The sequence below is a fragment of the Dipodomys merriami genome, unplaced genomic scaffold (assembly GCF_024711535.1).
Source record: "Dipodomys merriami isolate MVZ:Mamm:240054 unplaced genomic scaffold, mDipMer1.0.p SCAF_1, whole genome shotgun sequence".
Taxonomy (NCBI): Eukaryota; Metazoa; Chordata; class Mammalia; order Rodentia; family Heteromyidae; genus Dipodomys; species Dipodomys merriami.
The window spans coordinates 35,660,464-35,677,507 of NW_027202270.1; the positions used below are offsets into that span (position 1 = coordinate 35,660,464).

The window sequence follows — 17,044 nt, forward strand, 5'->3', positions numbered from 1 at the left end:
AAGAAGGATGGCCAATAGACACATGAAGAAATGTTCAACATCCCTAGCCATAAAAGAAATGCAAATCAAAACAACATTGAGATATCACCTCACTCCAGTTAGAACAGCAAAAATCAAGAACTCCAATAACAACAGATGCTGGAGGGGATGTGGACAGAAAGGAACCTTACTTCATTGTTGGTGGGAATGTAAACTTGTTCAACCACTTTGGAAAGCAGTATGGAGGTTCCTCAGAAGACTTCACATAGATCTCCCCTATGATCCAGCAATCCCACTTTTGGGCATTTACCCAAATGTTTACAAACAAGACCACACTAAAGCTACCAGCACAACTATGTTTATTGCAGCATTATTTACCATAGCTAAGATATGGAACCAACCCAGATGCCCCTCAGTAGATGAATGGATCAAGAAAATGTGGTATATATACACAATGGAATTCTATGCCTCCATCAGAAAGAATGACATTTCCCCATTTGTTAGGAAATGGAAAGGTTTGGAAAAAATTATATTAAGTGAAGTAAGCCAGGCCCAAAGAAGCATAGGTCCCATGGTTTCCCTTATTTGCAATATCTAGTATAGGTATGAGTCAAGCGGAAAAGGTCAGATAATGTGATGCTAGGAAAATGAACCCTTAAATATGTATTTTAATGTTTTCGTTTCTTTCATGCATGTATTTCTAATGCATTTATAAGATTATTTCTTTGTTGCTTTGTATGTCCCTCCCTCACAGTGTAACCCCCGTTTTCACTATATTTGATGTCAGTATAACATGTGGAGTAGATGGGGACAAACAAGTCGTTTAAGGATTCAGGTGGACCTGTTGCAACAATGAGAAGTACAAAATGTCATGTCAAAACCAGCTTTACAATGCCGGTGTGGGGGGGGGAGGGGGGTATAATTGGGTGGGGGGAGGGGGGTAAAATTGGGTGGGGGGAGGGGGGAGGCGGGGAAGGGAAGTGAAGGGTAAACAAAGGAGGAGGCTGCAATGCTTGGTAAGAAATGTATGCATTATCCTGCCCATGTAATTGTAGCCCCTTTGTACAGTATGTTCTCAAATAAAATAAAATACAATTTAAAAAAAAAAAAAAAAAAAAAAACAAAAAAAACAAATAGATGAACACTTGTGGTACCACCACCTTTGAGTAAGTGATATTGCTATGAACATAAGTTCTAGTTCCAGCACTGAACTTTTGACATATGCCAGAAATAAATCGGTGAATCATCTAAAAAAAAAAAAAAAAAAAAAAAAGAATTGACAAATAAGATTTTATAATCTTACATCAATGGAAACATGTTTCCAAGTAAATAGAATTTATAGAATAAGAAAAAATATCTTAATAAGCTATTCATGGGACAAAAGATTTATATCCAGAATATATACACAGCACCAAAAATTAAAATGCTGTTGAGTTGAAGGCATAAAACGGCCCTTACATTCTGTTGATAGGACTGTATACTAGTCCATCAAATATGAAAACCAGTATAGAGATCCTTCAAAATCTAAAACAAAACTGCTATATGATTCTGTAATACCATTTCTTGGCACACATTTTAAGGAAGATAAGCCAGTGCACAACAGAAATACATGCACACATGTTTTTAGAGCAGTACTACTTATAATAACCAAGCTATGGTGCTAAGCCTAAGAGCTAAGCAACCGATGAACAGATAAAGAAAAAAATAAATATACACACAAGAGTATTGTTCATTCTAAAAATAAAAATGTCATTTCTAGAAAAATACATAAAACTGGAAATCATCATATAAGAAAGTATACCAGACTTATAAAGCCCAATCTAATATTTTTTCTCATATGCAAAACATTGACCTATAATGAAGATAACATGAATCTAAAGGAGACTATTTTCTTGGGGTGGGGGTAATGCCAGAAAGAAAGAATGTAAAAGGAGAGGGTAATGTGGCGTAGATATTATCAATGTACTTTATATGCCTGTATGAAATAGAACAATGAACCAGGCATGATAGCTCATACCTGTAATCAGGAACCTAAATCTGGAGGATTAGAGCTCAAAGCTATCCAGGGAAGAAAGATCATAAGACCCCTTTCTCAACCAATAGCTAGGTATAGTTGACATGTACTTGTCATCCCTGCAATGTAGGAGTCTGAAATTAGAAAGAGTATAGTGTTACACCTCTTTAAGAAAAATCGTTTTCTAGAATCCATCTCAATGGAAGAAACTGATATTTGCCTGTTATCCAGCTGTGGTTGGAACCCTAAAATAGGCCCAATTGTGGATAATCTACCTAGAGAGCATGAGGCCCACAGTTTAAACCCAGTACCTCTAACAACCTAAAGAGACAAAGAATGAAAAATAATGAAACCCTTTAAAACACACTAAAATGATCTTCAAATAAAGAAAGGGAATAAGAAAGACAGTAATAGGGAGGGTAAGTTTGGTGAAAGTATATTCTATGCATGTCTGGAAAACACACAATACAGTTTCTTCATGCAATTTACATATGCTGTTTAAAAAGAAATATATCAAACCACATATGAAGTGTTACAATTTAGGGCTGGGAAGGTGGCTCAGTGGTAGAGCGCTTGCCTTGCATGCATGAGGCCCTGAGTTGGATTCCTCAGCACCACATAAGCAAAAAGAAAAAAGCCAGAAGCGGCGCTGTGGCTCAAGTGGTAGAGCACTAGCCTTGAGCTGAAGAGCTGAGGGACAGTGCCCAGGCGCAGAGTTCAGGCCCCACGACCAGACCCCCCCCCCAAAAAAAAAAAAGTGTTACAATTTTTAAAAAATCCACCTTAGTTAGAACGGCCATTATTGGGCTGAGAATGTAGGTTAGTGGTAGAGTGCTTGCCCGGCATGGATGAAGCCCTGGGTTTGATTCCTCAGTACCACATAAACAGAAAAGGCCAGAAGTGATGCTGTGGCTCAAGAGGTAGAGTGCTAGCTTTGAGCTCAACAACAATGCCCAGACTCTGAATTCAAGCCCCAGGATTGTAAAAAGAGAATGCCCATTATTAAGAAAAACTAACAATAACATTCTGATGGTAATGTGGCCAAAAGAGAATACTACTACACTGAACGTGTTCAGCCACTTTGGAAAGTATGGAGGTTTCTCAAATGAGTAAATGTAGCGCTTCCCTATGACCCAGCAATCCCACTTCTGGGCATCTATCTAATTGACCACAAACCAGGCTACACTAAAGCCACCAGCATGATCATGTTCAGTGTAGCCTTGTTTACCATAGCTTAGATATGTAATCAACCTAGATGCTTCTCAGTGGACATATGGATCAAGAAAAATTTGGTATACATACACAATGGAATTCAATGCTTCCATCAGAAAGAGATTGCCCCATTCATAATGGAATGAAAAGATTTGGAAAAATTATACTAAATGATTTAAGCCAGACCCAAAGAAACATAGACTGCATGGTGTCCCTAATTTGTAATAACTAGAATGTGCCTATAAATCTACAAGTAACATAATGGATAGTAAAAGACAAATAATTACACCTGTATATGATTAATTAAACAACAATGCAAACGTTCATACAGTGAAAACAAAGGAGGACATTCTTTTTTTTTAATTTAAATTTTATTTTATTTTATTTGAGAACATACTGTACAGAGGGGTTACAATTACATGGGCAGGATAATGCATACATTTCTTACCAAGCATTGCAGCCTCCTCCTTTGTTTACCCTTCACCTCCCTTCCCAGCCTCCCCCCTCCCCCCAACCCAATCATACCCCCCTCCCCCCCCATACCGACATTGTAAAGCTTGCTTGGACATGACATTTTGTAATTCTCCTTGTTGCAACAGGTCCACCTGAATCCTTAAACGACTTGTTTGTCCCCATCTCCTCCACATGTTATACTGACATCAAATATAGTGAAAGCGGGGGTTACACTGTGGGGGAGGGACATACAAAGCAACAAAGAAATAATCTTATAAATGCGTTAGAAACACATGTATGAAAGAAACAAAAACATTAAAATACATATTTAAGGGTTCGTTTTCCTAACATCACATTATCTGACCTTTTCCGCTTGACTCATACATATACTAGATATTGCAAATAAGGGAAACCATGGGATTTATGTTTCTTTGGGCCTGGCTTACTTCACTTAATATAATTTTTTCCAAGCCTTTCCATTTCCTAACAAATGGGGGAATGTCATTTTTTCTGATGGAGGCATAGAATTCCATTGTGTATATATACCACATTTTCTTGATCCATTCATCTACTGAGGGGCTTCTGAGTTGGTTCCATATCTTAGCTATGGTAAATAATGCTGCAATAAAAATAGTTGTGCTGGTAGCTTTAGTGTGGTCTTGTTTGTATACATTTGGGTAAATGCCCAAAACAGCGATTGCTGGATCATAGGGTGTAGAGAGCTGCAAGAGGCCGCACCTGGAAGATGGTGCCGGCTTCCGCCCTCCGCCTTCCCGATGGCGAGTGCTCTCGTGGTAAACAACTCCTGATATGGCTAAGGCAAAGAATCTGGCTTGCTTCCGCGCACCTGAACCTATTGGCGGTTCCCACGTGGCGTATCAGGGTTGGCTACCCAGCGGGTACTTAAGGCTGTGGGGAATTCTCCCCGGGGTTGGGGTCACAAGATTAAAAAAAGGTCCTGAATAAACGGCAGAGAGAAGAGTCCGGTGTCGCATCTCCTTGCTGGTCGAGGCGGTAGCGACAATAGGGGAGATCTATGTGAAGTCTTTTGAGGAACCTCCATACTGCTTTCCAAAGTGGTTGAACAAGTTTACATTCCCACCAACAATGAAGTAAGGTTCCTTTCTGTCCACATCCCCTCCAGCATCTGTTGTTGTTAGAGTTCTTGATTTTTGCTGTTCTAACTGGAGTGAGGTGATATCTCAATGTTGTTTTGATTTGCATTTCTTTTATAGCTAGGGATGTTGAACATTTCTTCATGTGTCTATTGGCCATCCTTCTTTCTTCTTCAAAGAAGCTTCTCTTTAAGTCTTTCGCCCACTTATTTATTGGGCAGTTGTTTCTTTGAGGATTTGTTGTTGGGTGGTTTAATTTTTTGAGTTCCAAGTATATTTTAGATATGAGACCCTTGTCCGTTGTATGGCTAGTAAAGATCTTCTCCCAATCGGTGGGCTTTCTATTGATCTTGCTAGCTATGTCATTTGCCCTGCAGAAGCTCTGCAACCTTATGCAATCCCAATTGTCCAACCTTTCTTTGATTTGTTGTGCTTCCGGGTCTCTATTCAGAAAATTTCGGCCTGAGCCAAGGAGACCTAGGGTTTTTCCTATTCCATCCTGTAATGTTTTCAGAGTGTCTGCTTTGAGTTCAAGGTCTTTGATCCATTTGGAGTTGATTCTGGTGCAGGGTGATATATAAGGATCTAGCTTTAGTTTTCTACATGTAGTTAACCAATTTTGCCAGCACCGTTTACTGAAGAGGCTGTCTTTCTTCCATTCTATTGTTTTAGCTTCCTTATCGAAGATTAGATGGCTATAGGTCTGTAGGTTCATTTCTGGGTTTTCAATTCTATTCCATTGGTCCTGAGGTCTGTTCTTATGCCAATACCAAGCTGTTTTGATTATTATGGCTTTATAGTAGAGTTTGAAATTTGGTATTGATATTCCTCCAGCAGTGTTCTTTCCGTTGAGAAGTGTTTTTGCTATTCGGGGTCTTTTATTGTTCCATATGAATTTTTGGATTGCCTCTTCTATTTCCTTGAAGAATGAGGGTGGAATTTTGATAGGTATTGCATTGAATTTGTAGATAGCCTTGGGAAGTATTGCCATTTTCACGATGTTAATCTTTCCAATCCAGGAGCATGGGAGGTTTTGCCATTTTTTAAGTTCTGTGTTGATTTCCTTTTTCAAGATTTTAAAGTTTTCATCATAGAGGTCCTTCACTTCTTTAGTTAATTCCTAGGTATTTTATTTTTTGTGGGGCTATTACAAATTGAGTTGCTTTCCTAATTTCAGCCACACTTTTCTCATTGTTGGCATATAGAAAAGCCATTGATTTTGGGGGGTTAATTTTATAACCTGCTACTTTGCCAAAGTTTTGAATCAGCTTGAGTAATTTGGGAGTGGAGTCTATGGGATTCTTTAAATACAAGATCATGTCATCTGCAAAGAGGGAGAGTTTTATTTATTTCTTCTTTCCCTATTTGGATCCCCTTTATGTCTGCATCTTGTCTTATTGCTGTAGCTAGGCATTCTAATACTAGATTGAAGAGAAGTGGAGAGAGTGGGCATCCTTGTCTTGTTCCTGAGTTAAGAGGAAATGGCTTTAGTTTTTCACCATTGAGTATAATGCTGGCTGTAGGTTTGTCATATACAGCCTTTATTGTATTGAGGAATGTTCCATGGATTCCGAATTTTTCCAAAACCTTCATCATAAAGGGGTGTTGGATCTTGTCGAATGCTTTTTCTGCGTCTATTGAGATAACCATGTGGTTCTTGTTCTTGCTCCTGTTGATGTGATGAATAATATTAATTGATTTGCGTATATTGAACCAGCTTTGCATCCCTGAAATGAATCCTGTTTGATCATGGTGTATGATTTTTTGGATGAATTGTTGAAGTCGATTGGCCAAAATTTTGTTGAGAAGTTTTGCATCAATGTTCATCAAAGAAATGGGTCTATAGTTCTCTTTCTTTGATGAGTCCCTGCCTGGTTTTGGGATGAGGGTTATGATGGCTTCATAGAATGTGTTCGGTAGTGAGCTTTCTCTTTCAATTTCATTGAAGAGTTGGAGGAGTATTGGTGTGAGCTCTGCTTTGAAGGCCTTGTAAAATTCCGCTGTAAAACCATCTGGTCCTGGACTTTTCTTAGCTGGGAGGTCTCTTATTGCTGTTTCTATTTCAATGCTTGATATGGGCCTGTTAAGATAGTTTAACTCATCTTGGTTTAGTTTTGGCATGTCAATATTTGCTAGGAAGAGGTCCATTTCTGTCAAGTTGTCGAACTTATTAGCATAAAGTTTTGAGAAGTATTCCCTTATAATGTTCTGAATCTTGGTTGTTTCCGTGGTGATGTTTCCATTCTCATCTCTGAGTTTATTAATTTGGGTGTGTTCTCTTCTTTTTCTGATAAGATTTGCTAAGGGTCTGTCAATTTTGTTAAGTTTTTCAAAGAACCAACTCTTTGTTTTGTTGATTCTTTCTATAGTTTTTTTGGATTCTAATTCATTTAATTCTGATTTAATTTTGATTATTTCTTTCCGTCTACTGGATTGGGGTTTATCTTGCTGCTCTTTTTCAAGGAGGTTTAGATGTGTCATTAAATTGCTAGTTTCAGATCTCTCCAATTTGTTGATGTAGGAGCTCAGAGCTATAAACTTGCCTCTGAGTACTGCCTTTGCTGTGTCCCAGAGGCAAAGGAGGATATTCTTAGAAGAGGATTAAAAAGGCTCAAAAGCTATGCACATAAGATCATATAAAAAGGTGTTTATTGAAATGAACTCCAAGAAATTGAAGTAAGAGGATTTTTATTATATTGTTTTTGGTTCTTTTTTTCTTTTCTTTTTTTGATTTATGCCATTTATCCCTGTTTATTTTAATTTCTATATCCATTGTTTTGTATAAAAATTTATCTGAATTGAGGATAGGAAGAGGAAGCACAGATATGGTAATACAAAAAGTGAACTAATTCAACACTGAAACCCACTAGACACTACGTTGGAAATGAACTATCCAACTTTTCAGGGGAAGGAAGTCAGGAGGGGAAAATCTGGGAAAGAATGTTCAAAAGGAAATGTATTCATTATCTGACTCATATTCCTATAATTCCACTGTATGTCACATTTACAATACAATTTTATAAATAAAATAGTCAAAATGCACTAAAAAGAAAAAAAATTGAAATTTTGATTATAGTAGTATGGTCCAGTTTATAGCAAGCTAATAATGTCAGTTTTTAAAGCTGAAAATTCAAATACATTCTCAAAGGTATCTGAATCTAAGCTAAGAAAACTTCAGAAATGAGAAACCTTCCAGAGTGAGAGGCTTACAATTCATTTTTTGCCCCTGGCTGAAGCCACAGTAGAAGAACAAAGACTCTTGAAGATATTTTGACAGTTATTTGAAATGACAGTGGTAAATTTGAAGTGAAGAGTTTCAAACACAACTTTGTCCATACCTAAGACAAATTTGGGAAGTGAATACATACTATGAAAGTCCCTTAAAATCACAACGTAAGTTCCAAAATAGCAAGACCTGCAGAGGTTTTTTTTGCTAGTTTGTTTGTTTTTGTCGGTAGTGGGGCTTGAACTCTGGGCCTGGTTGCTGTCCCTCAGCTCTTAAGCTCAATGCTAGCACTCTATCATTTGAGCCACAGCACCACTTTCGGTTTTCTGGTGGTTTATTGAAGAAAAGAGTCTCATGCCTGCCTGGGCTGGCTTTAACCTGCGACCCTACTGGTGTGAGCCACCGGTGCCTGGCCTGCAGAGCTTTGTTGAAAGATCTAAAGCATAAAACTTAGGTAAAATGAGTCATATTGAAAGTGAAATTTGATGTTTATTAGCACTGTTTATGATTGACTGGTTTTCAACTGTATTTGTCAAATGAAAAGGAAAACCGTTAAACATTTGTTGGAAAGACTTGGAAAAAATTATATTAAGTGAAGTAAGCCAGGCCCAAAGAAACATAGGTCCCATGGTTTTCCTTATTTGCAATAACTGGTATATATCTGAGACAAGCAGAAAAGGTCAGATAAGTTGATGGTAGGCGAAATGAACACCAAGATAAGTATTCAAATGTTTTTTCTTTCATGCGATTGTTTCTAACATATTTATAAGATGATTTCTTTGTTGCTTTGTATGTCCCTCCCCCACAGAGGGACATACACATACCCCCCCCTGCTTTCACTATATTTGATGTTGGTATAATTTGTGGAGAGGAAGGGAAAAACAAATCGTTTAAATGGGGATACAGGTGGACCCATTGCAACAATGAGATGTACAAGTCGTTATGTAGAAAAACGAACTTTACAACTTTGGGAGGGGGGAGGTAGGAGATGGGAAGGGGAAACAAAGGAGGAGGCAACAATGCTTGATAAGAAATGTACTCATTATCTTGCCCATGTAATTGTAACCCCTCTATACGGTATTTTCACAATAAAAAATTGTTATTATTTTTAAAGCTTTACAGTCTCCAAATATTCTTAGGCATAAGTGATAGAGCACTTGCCTTGCATGCATGAGGGCCTGGGTTCGATTCCTCAGCACCACATAAGCAGAAAAAGCTAGAAGTGGTGCTGTGGCTCAAATGATAGAGTGCTAGTTTTGAGCTGAATTGCTGAGGGACAGGGCCCAGGCCCAGAGTTCAGGCGCCACAACCGACAAACAACAACAACAACAACAGCAACAAATCCACACAAAAAGACAAAATGCATAAATAAAAGCAAATCTACAGATGATTCAGATATTGATAGTAGCAGCCAAAGTATGAATGGTATGTTACTAAAATAGATGAAAACTAAAGCAAAAATTAAGAGATAAACCATTTAAATAAAACAATTTTGTGAACTTCAACAAATAAGATGTGAATTGAAACACCTAACAAGTTATTTTAGAGACACTTTGTATGTAACAGAAAATATAACTGAGTTAGTGAACTAAACCATCAGTGAATTATTCAAACTTAAGTACATAGAATGGAAAAACATACAGAGCAAACAATAAGAAACTCTTGAGATGTGCTTAAAGGTATGAAATTCAGTTGATGTACCTTCCTTCTGTGGGCTTATTAACTTTGTTAATAGCCTAGGAAGCTATTATAAATCCTTTGTATATTTTCACTAGCTAAGAATTTTAATATTTTCTAGCATGATCATGAATGCAAAAATTATTTCTATTATATTGAAGATTTGCAATAGAAAAATGGTTTATAGCCATCTTTGAGTCACGTAGGGGTTTAATTACAAGGACTACCATTGAGAATCTCAAAAGAAATTTAACATCAGTTCTCTAAAACTCCAGTAATTCTAAAGTATCACATTTCAGCAATTTCTCTATTTTTGTACTAATGTAGTTGCAGATACTATTTCTTTCTAGAGACCTTCTGGTGATATCTATTGTCTAAGTTAGCACTTAAGTATGAATTAGTACTATTACACAGTATAAGGAAGGGACAAGCAAGACAAAATTCCACAGGGGACTCTAGGTCTGCTAATTCAAGAACTGAACCATGAGCCTTCAGTACAGAGCAGGAATAAATCAATTAAAAATGAATGAAACTGTACACAACTCAGCACTTCATTCTGCATTGACATTTGACAGTCCACTATGGATTTATCATACCAGCATAGATTATGTCTACTTAACATGAGAGAGAAACTGCTTTTCTTACATGAAGGAGCAGACAAGAATACTAACCATTTCTTTACTATATGAATAGACATAATAGGGTTATGCAAAATCTCCTCAACTACTCTGGCAAAACCTGTATTACTGACTTACTGAACTCATCCCCATAACCAATGGAGCTTTGGTCATTAGCTCTTTTGCAGAAACCTGCTGGGCAATGCTGGAAGCTTGTAATTTAGTGCTTCAAGTTAAGCTACCAAGCAGTGGATTCAGTTGTGTTTTCCTCTGAGCTCTTAGATTTTGTCAAAACTGTGGCCCAAACTGAAACCACTAGAATGACTTTATATGCCTTGAGATGTAGATACAATTTATATGCCTTGGAATGAAGGGTAAAAATGAAAACACTAAAAATAGTTTCACCTTGTTGTCCCAACATTTACACAGCTGTATTTTTTTCTACCAAGATTATTTATAGCTTTCCATTTTTAATTGATAATAATAGGAATACAATCTTAGTAGAGGTTTGTATCCCAGAACTTCTCCAGAAAACTGTTTTAGGGGAGCTGCCAATAAGAACCAAGTGCAATATTAGCAAAGGAGATTGATTACAAAGGATGCACAGGATGAATCACACTGGGTGGCTAGGAAGAGCCCTCAACTAGAAATTGCCTTATGATTCTAAATTGTCTTGCTGCTGTCATGATTTCTGCTACTACTTCCAACCACAGTAAAAACGCAGAAAAAGCAGTTCCCTGAAATCCCCAAAGTCTGCTTTCTATTAGTGTTCTCAACTTTTATAAACCTAGTTTCTCTTATAAAACATATTTCATCTTCCCACATAGTCCAAAAAGCTCTTGCCTCTTCCTATTGGTTTTGATTTCCAATCATTGGCAATTGTTTTCTGCCTACTTGGTATTTTCATTTGCCACATTTGTTCCAGGAAACTAAGTTTGTTCATTCAATAGATTATGTTTCTTTTGAATAGATGTCAGTTTAAACAGCCACATATATTCCAGTAATTGTAGTTTTCTTTCTTTTATAAAATATATCTTCTTTTGAGAGAATTACCTAGAGTGCTGACTATCATGCACACATTTTTATTATCATTCTCTATATCAATTTTAAAAATAATTAGCAGAGGTTTTAGGAAATGTTAAAAAATTAATAATCATTTAATGAGCAATTAATACCTTCAAATTAATGCAATTTGTGTCCTTCAAATCCATAAGTTCATTTAAATAATCAAGATTTGAATAATTTGGGTTTGGGCCATTTTGCAACCCTAATTTCTATTTTTCCATTACTTAATATCACAAAAATATATTTATTTTATTTTATTCTTTTGTCGGTTGTGGGGCTTGAACTCTGGGCCTGAGCACTGTCTCTCAGCTCTTCTGCTCAAGGCTAGCACACTACCTCTTGAGCTACAGCACCACTTCTGGTTTTCTGGTGGTTTATTGGACATAAGAGTTTCACAGAATTTCCTGCCCGGGCTGGCTTTGAAGCACCATCCTCAGATCTCAGCCTCCTGAGTAGCTAGGATTACAGGCGTGAGCCACCAGCGCCCGGCTATCACAAAAATATTCTCAGCAGAGTATAAAGGACTCCAATGAAGTCCTTCTGATGTGATAGAGTGATAGAGAAATGGTTGAGGCAAGCATCGAGGAAATGCTTCATTGGTGAACCACCTGAATGATGTGGCTGGAATGGATTTAGGGTAGAACTGGCTGATTACATATGTTTTGGATTGGTCATTTTCTCTCCACTCCACAGGAACCCTTTCTCTCTCCTTTCACACTGTTTTGATACTATTGTCAGTGACATTAAATCTGCCTTGTGTATATGTTAGCCAGACCAAATGTAATTGTTTTCCATTTCTCAAGATTATGGCATAGAGGGGTAAATTCTTAAATTATTTCTTGATCTATTCATATTTAGTTATCATGTCAGTCCAGCTTAAAGTTACAATCCATGTAATTTGGATTTGAATGGCTAATAATTTTTGATGACCAGCTTAGTCTGTCTGGTCAGTGAAGCTATGCGCGAGGGAGGATAGTGTCTAGGAAACATGTGGAGAGCTAGTAACACAGAGAGCTGAGAGAAAACACTGAGTAAGAGTAACAGTTAAGAGATAGATTGCAGAAGACAGGCCAGTAAGGAGCCCATCGAGTAACCAGGCAGGAGATGCAGAAGCTTCATTGATAGCCTGCATGATTCAAACCATTCTTCAGAGCATGCTTAGATTAGTCCAAGCTCAGTCATTCTATGTTCAAACTAGTTGCAGATGTGTAAACTTGCTGTCTATATAGAATTTTTACATCAGTCCACATCTGGGCCTATAAATGTTTAAAATGATGTTACCTAGATCTTTATGCTTATTTTTCCATTTTCTCTGTTCATTTTCAACATGAATGGCATATAGCAGATAAGTCAGATATTCTCTTATTTTCTTGATCATTCATTTCTATTTTTAAATGGTATATTTAAGGTGATTCAGTACATAATGGTCATATTTCAGATGTTTGGAGTAGGTTTGGCAGGAAGTCAGGAGTATCATAAGACTCCTTGGAAATAAATTCTCATACAGTAAAATGTTCGTGGCTTAAGAAAATAATTTAAGAACAGATGGATTAAATTTACTTCCACACACATGAATCTGAATCTGAAGTGGTTGACCAAACTCATTTTGCATTCATCTAAATATAATTCTAGGAATACTGACTTGAAAAAATGCTGAGTTGTGTATTCTTTTGCTTTTTTAATATTTGGTCATTGTCCTTAAATAGTCATTTAATTTTTTTTCTCTGGTATGACCACGGTTTAGGGTTGCATGTATGCTTGTAAAGTAAAAGAGAAGGTTTTAAAATAAATATTCTGCTGAAACTTTCTTAACGATTACCTATAGCAGCCGCTTTAAGTAAATCATACCAAGCAGGATCCCATTACTGAACCTAATTCCCATCATAGTTGTATTTAACAGCTCCAGAGAAGCTCAGTTTTACCATCAGCTGAGTATCCTCCCTTCCTTTGCTTAAGTCTTTTGTGTCTTCAGCACTGTTCTGTATGATTCGATTTCCATTCTACGTAATTCTGCTTGTCTCATTACTTGATGCAGGTGCATGCTTCTTTCTGCTTATGACAGTCTTTGCCTCTAAGAGAACTAAATGCAGGTGGAGTTGAGACCCCTGGAACTGGCTTAAGTCAGTGGATGAGACCGTAAGCCTCTTGTTGTTTAGTCAGACTGCTCGAGCAAGGTATTCCATAGGATTCTCAGAGTGCCTTAATGGCCGGGATGAAGTATCTTCACCTTTTCCCCTATCTTATTCCTTCTCACTTTCTGGGGTTAAGTCCTGGACAAACAACTTCCATCCAAATTCTTCTTCTGAAGTTTATCATTATAGAGTACCCAGATCCTGTCACATACTGTGTGTGTGTGTGTGTGTGTGTGTGTGTGTGTGTGTGTGTGTGTGTGTGTGTATATATATATATATATTTGATCTATGACATGGAATAGTATGTACTTGAATTCAAATTAACAAATGCCAAGAAGTATTCAGTTATATTTTTTCATTGATATTTTAACAAATTTGGAGGATAAAACAAATAATACTTCTTACCCTATTCCAACAAATCTTTTTCAATGAATAGGATTATACATAATCCAAAACATTACAATTTATCATGTGCAAAATTTGTGATCTACCCTAGATCACAAGCAAGTAATATGCACACACATATGAGAAGATAAAATGTTACTGATGTGGATTACTAGAAAACCACAAAACAATGGGGAAATGAGGTACAAATTCATATCACCAAACACCATACCAACGAACTGCAGATGAGGACATTTTAAATTAAATTCTAAACACTATGAAGCTGCCAAAGACACAGTAAATCTAATCAGATGTTATCCATCTGGAGAGGGAGCAAATATCAAGCCAATTTAGTACCCGATAAGATGAAGGGTAACAATGTTAAAACAAGGACCATATGTTACATGACCATTGGTGCTACTTATAAATTTTTCTTCTCTTTTTCCTCAACCTCCTCTTATTGCATTCTTTTGGCTTATAAAATTCATAAGCCAAAAATGGCAACTTTGGCAGTAACTTTTAATAAGGAAGATTGTTGTTCAAAGTTCTCCAACATTTATGATTGTCATTTTATTTTTAGAAAATTTGAGAACATTAGATAAAATGGTTATGTTGTAACATCTGTATTGTGTCATTGTACCATTATTTGAATACATCATATATCCTATGTGTAATCCAAACTATGACAAGGACTGCAAATTTGGTGTAAGACTGAAAGCACAATTCAAGCATAATAAGAATCTTTAACAGGGAGCTGGTACCACCAATATAATTTGCTGATTACCTTGAGGATGATTACAATGAATGTTATGATGAAATAACCCAAGATAAGATAATTCCACATAAGATAATACGTTAACTATCCAAGAAAGAATTAGAGCATAAGGATAGAATTCAATGTGGGCTAGTCACTTACTTATATTTCTAGTCCTAGTGGAAATATTTATTCTTCCATTATAGAAAGAGAAGTTTTCCAGATTACAGAATAAAGAACAAACTAATGTAGGTTGTACTGAATCTTAAAAATATCTATTTTACATTCAAAGAATCCCTTCTGTGTGTCTTAACAAATTCCCATGTCAGCATAAACAGCTGTGAATACGGGAGTGAATTAAAGCTTTATAAAATCAAACCAGATTATTTTCTGTTCTGTGCTAATCTACCTATCTGGATCTTTTGCCCACATCCATGTTACTCTTGACATTTAAAATATGACTCTCAGGACATCAGTACATTCCCGATGAGACCACACCATAGCTCTATTAATATTACAAAACACACCATTAGATAATATCAACATTAAGCTCACCCAGCCTATTATTTGATTAAATCCATGGATCGGAATCACTCAAACTTTCTTCCTACATTGCCCATGCAACCTTCAACAGTTAAATACAGGAACTTAAATTCTTCCCTTGGTATATTCAGTCTTGAAGGGTTTCAGCCTATCTAAATAGCTCATCAGTTGATCAAGATGCATTGTACTCATTAACTGACATGAATTGAAACCCCTTTCTACAACCACTTAAAGATAATTCATTTTAACAAACAGCTTGACAAAATAACTTTGGCATTGACTCACTTAGAAAATTATTTCTTTTGTAGAAAAATATAAAATAAATTCATAACTTGGAGACTTTTTCATTCCTTCCTTCCTTCCTTCCTTCCTTCTTTCCTTCCTTCCTTCCTTCCTTCCTTCCTTCCTTCCTTCCTTCCTTCCTTCCTTCCCTTCCCTTCCCTTCCCTTCCCCTCCCTACCCTTCCCTTCCTTTTTTTCTTTTTATTTTGTTAGGTCTGAGACTGGGATTCAAACTTGGTACCTGATGCTTTCACTCTGGCTGCTCTTCTACCAAATTCCAACCTGAAGACCTTTATCTTTTTGAGAGGATTTGAGGACGAGAGGGGAGTTCACTTGTTTAAAGTTGAAATTATAAGAATCTGAAAGCAATTAGACATATATGTCTTCTAGTTTCTAAAGGATATGAAAGCTGTGAACATGTTATAGTATTTATTTTCAAGCTACAATATATGACAACATTTAACACCTCGAATATATATGATTCTTACAAATCCACCTCATTTTTAAATTCACATGTTATATGTTGCTTCTTTTATTTTGGTGCTGTTTCTGAAAATTAAATGCACGAGATTTTCTTTTTATTTAAAAATTCTGATGTAGCAGAAGACCAGGATAAAAATATAGGCCTCTTGCTAGTTTACCTAGAAATTCAACTTAAAAATATAAGTATTTTAAAATGGGTTCTTTAATAATATATATTTAGACAGATGAAGACAGAAAGAGTACAGCTTTAAAACACTAGCTACTGTGCATTATTATTCTGTCAAATATTCCTCCACAAATATAAATTATAATTTTCAGTGATTTGTTTTCAATAGATTTATAATTATGAAACATAAAGGGTGAAACTTAGAGACATCTTATGGATGCATATATTTTACTTAATTGTTTATGTTGGCCAAATACTTTAAAAGTTATGTTTACACAAAAAAGCAAAATTAAGTATTAGTATGCCTATGTTGTAATTTATAATTAAAAACCTTTGTTAAATATTGAATATGCTAATGAAAATGAGCAGTAAATAATAATAGTTATGACCTAGTAGCTATTATTTAACAAATACCTACTGTGTATCAGGGCAATACAAGGCATTTGAACATACGTTATCCTAGTTATTCTTTTAACAAAGCTATTATCCTCAACTTACATGCAAGGAATGAAGGAAATGGTGAAATTAGGAAGTGTAGCAAGGCTGAGCTTCGGGAATTATCTAAGGGGAGAGAAATTCTTGGACCAAATAAATTTAGACCAAATTTGGAGTCTCCTCTTTTTTTTTCAAAAGACATGCAGAGTCCATTATGCCATCTACCTTCTAATCACAACTTTTGTGTGTAAATAAGAAAAAAATGGAGTGTTCATAGCTTGGAGTCAGTGGCTCATATCTATAATCCTAACTACTCTAGAGGCTGGGATCTAAAGGACTGAGGTTAGAGAGCAGCTGTGGGCAGAAAAGTCAGCTAGAATCCATCTCTAAATAACAAGTTAAGTCCGGATTCCGTGGCTTATTTCTGTAATCCTAGCTACAGAGCCAAAAGTCTAGAAGAGTCCATCTCCAAAGCAGCCAGCAAAAAGGCAGGCTTGGATGTGTGGTT

General features: G+C 36.4%; 1 protein-coding gene across 1 annotated transcript in view; it reads right to left on the reverse strand.

Moving 5' to 3' along the window:
- The window catches only part of Ppp1r1c (protein phosphatase 1 regulatory inhibitor subunit 1C), a 112,203-nt gene that overhangs the window by 58,929 nt on the left and 36,230 nt on the right, over nt 1–17,044 (reverse strand). The window lies entirely within an intron of this gene.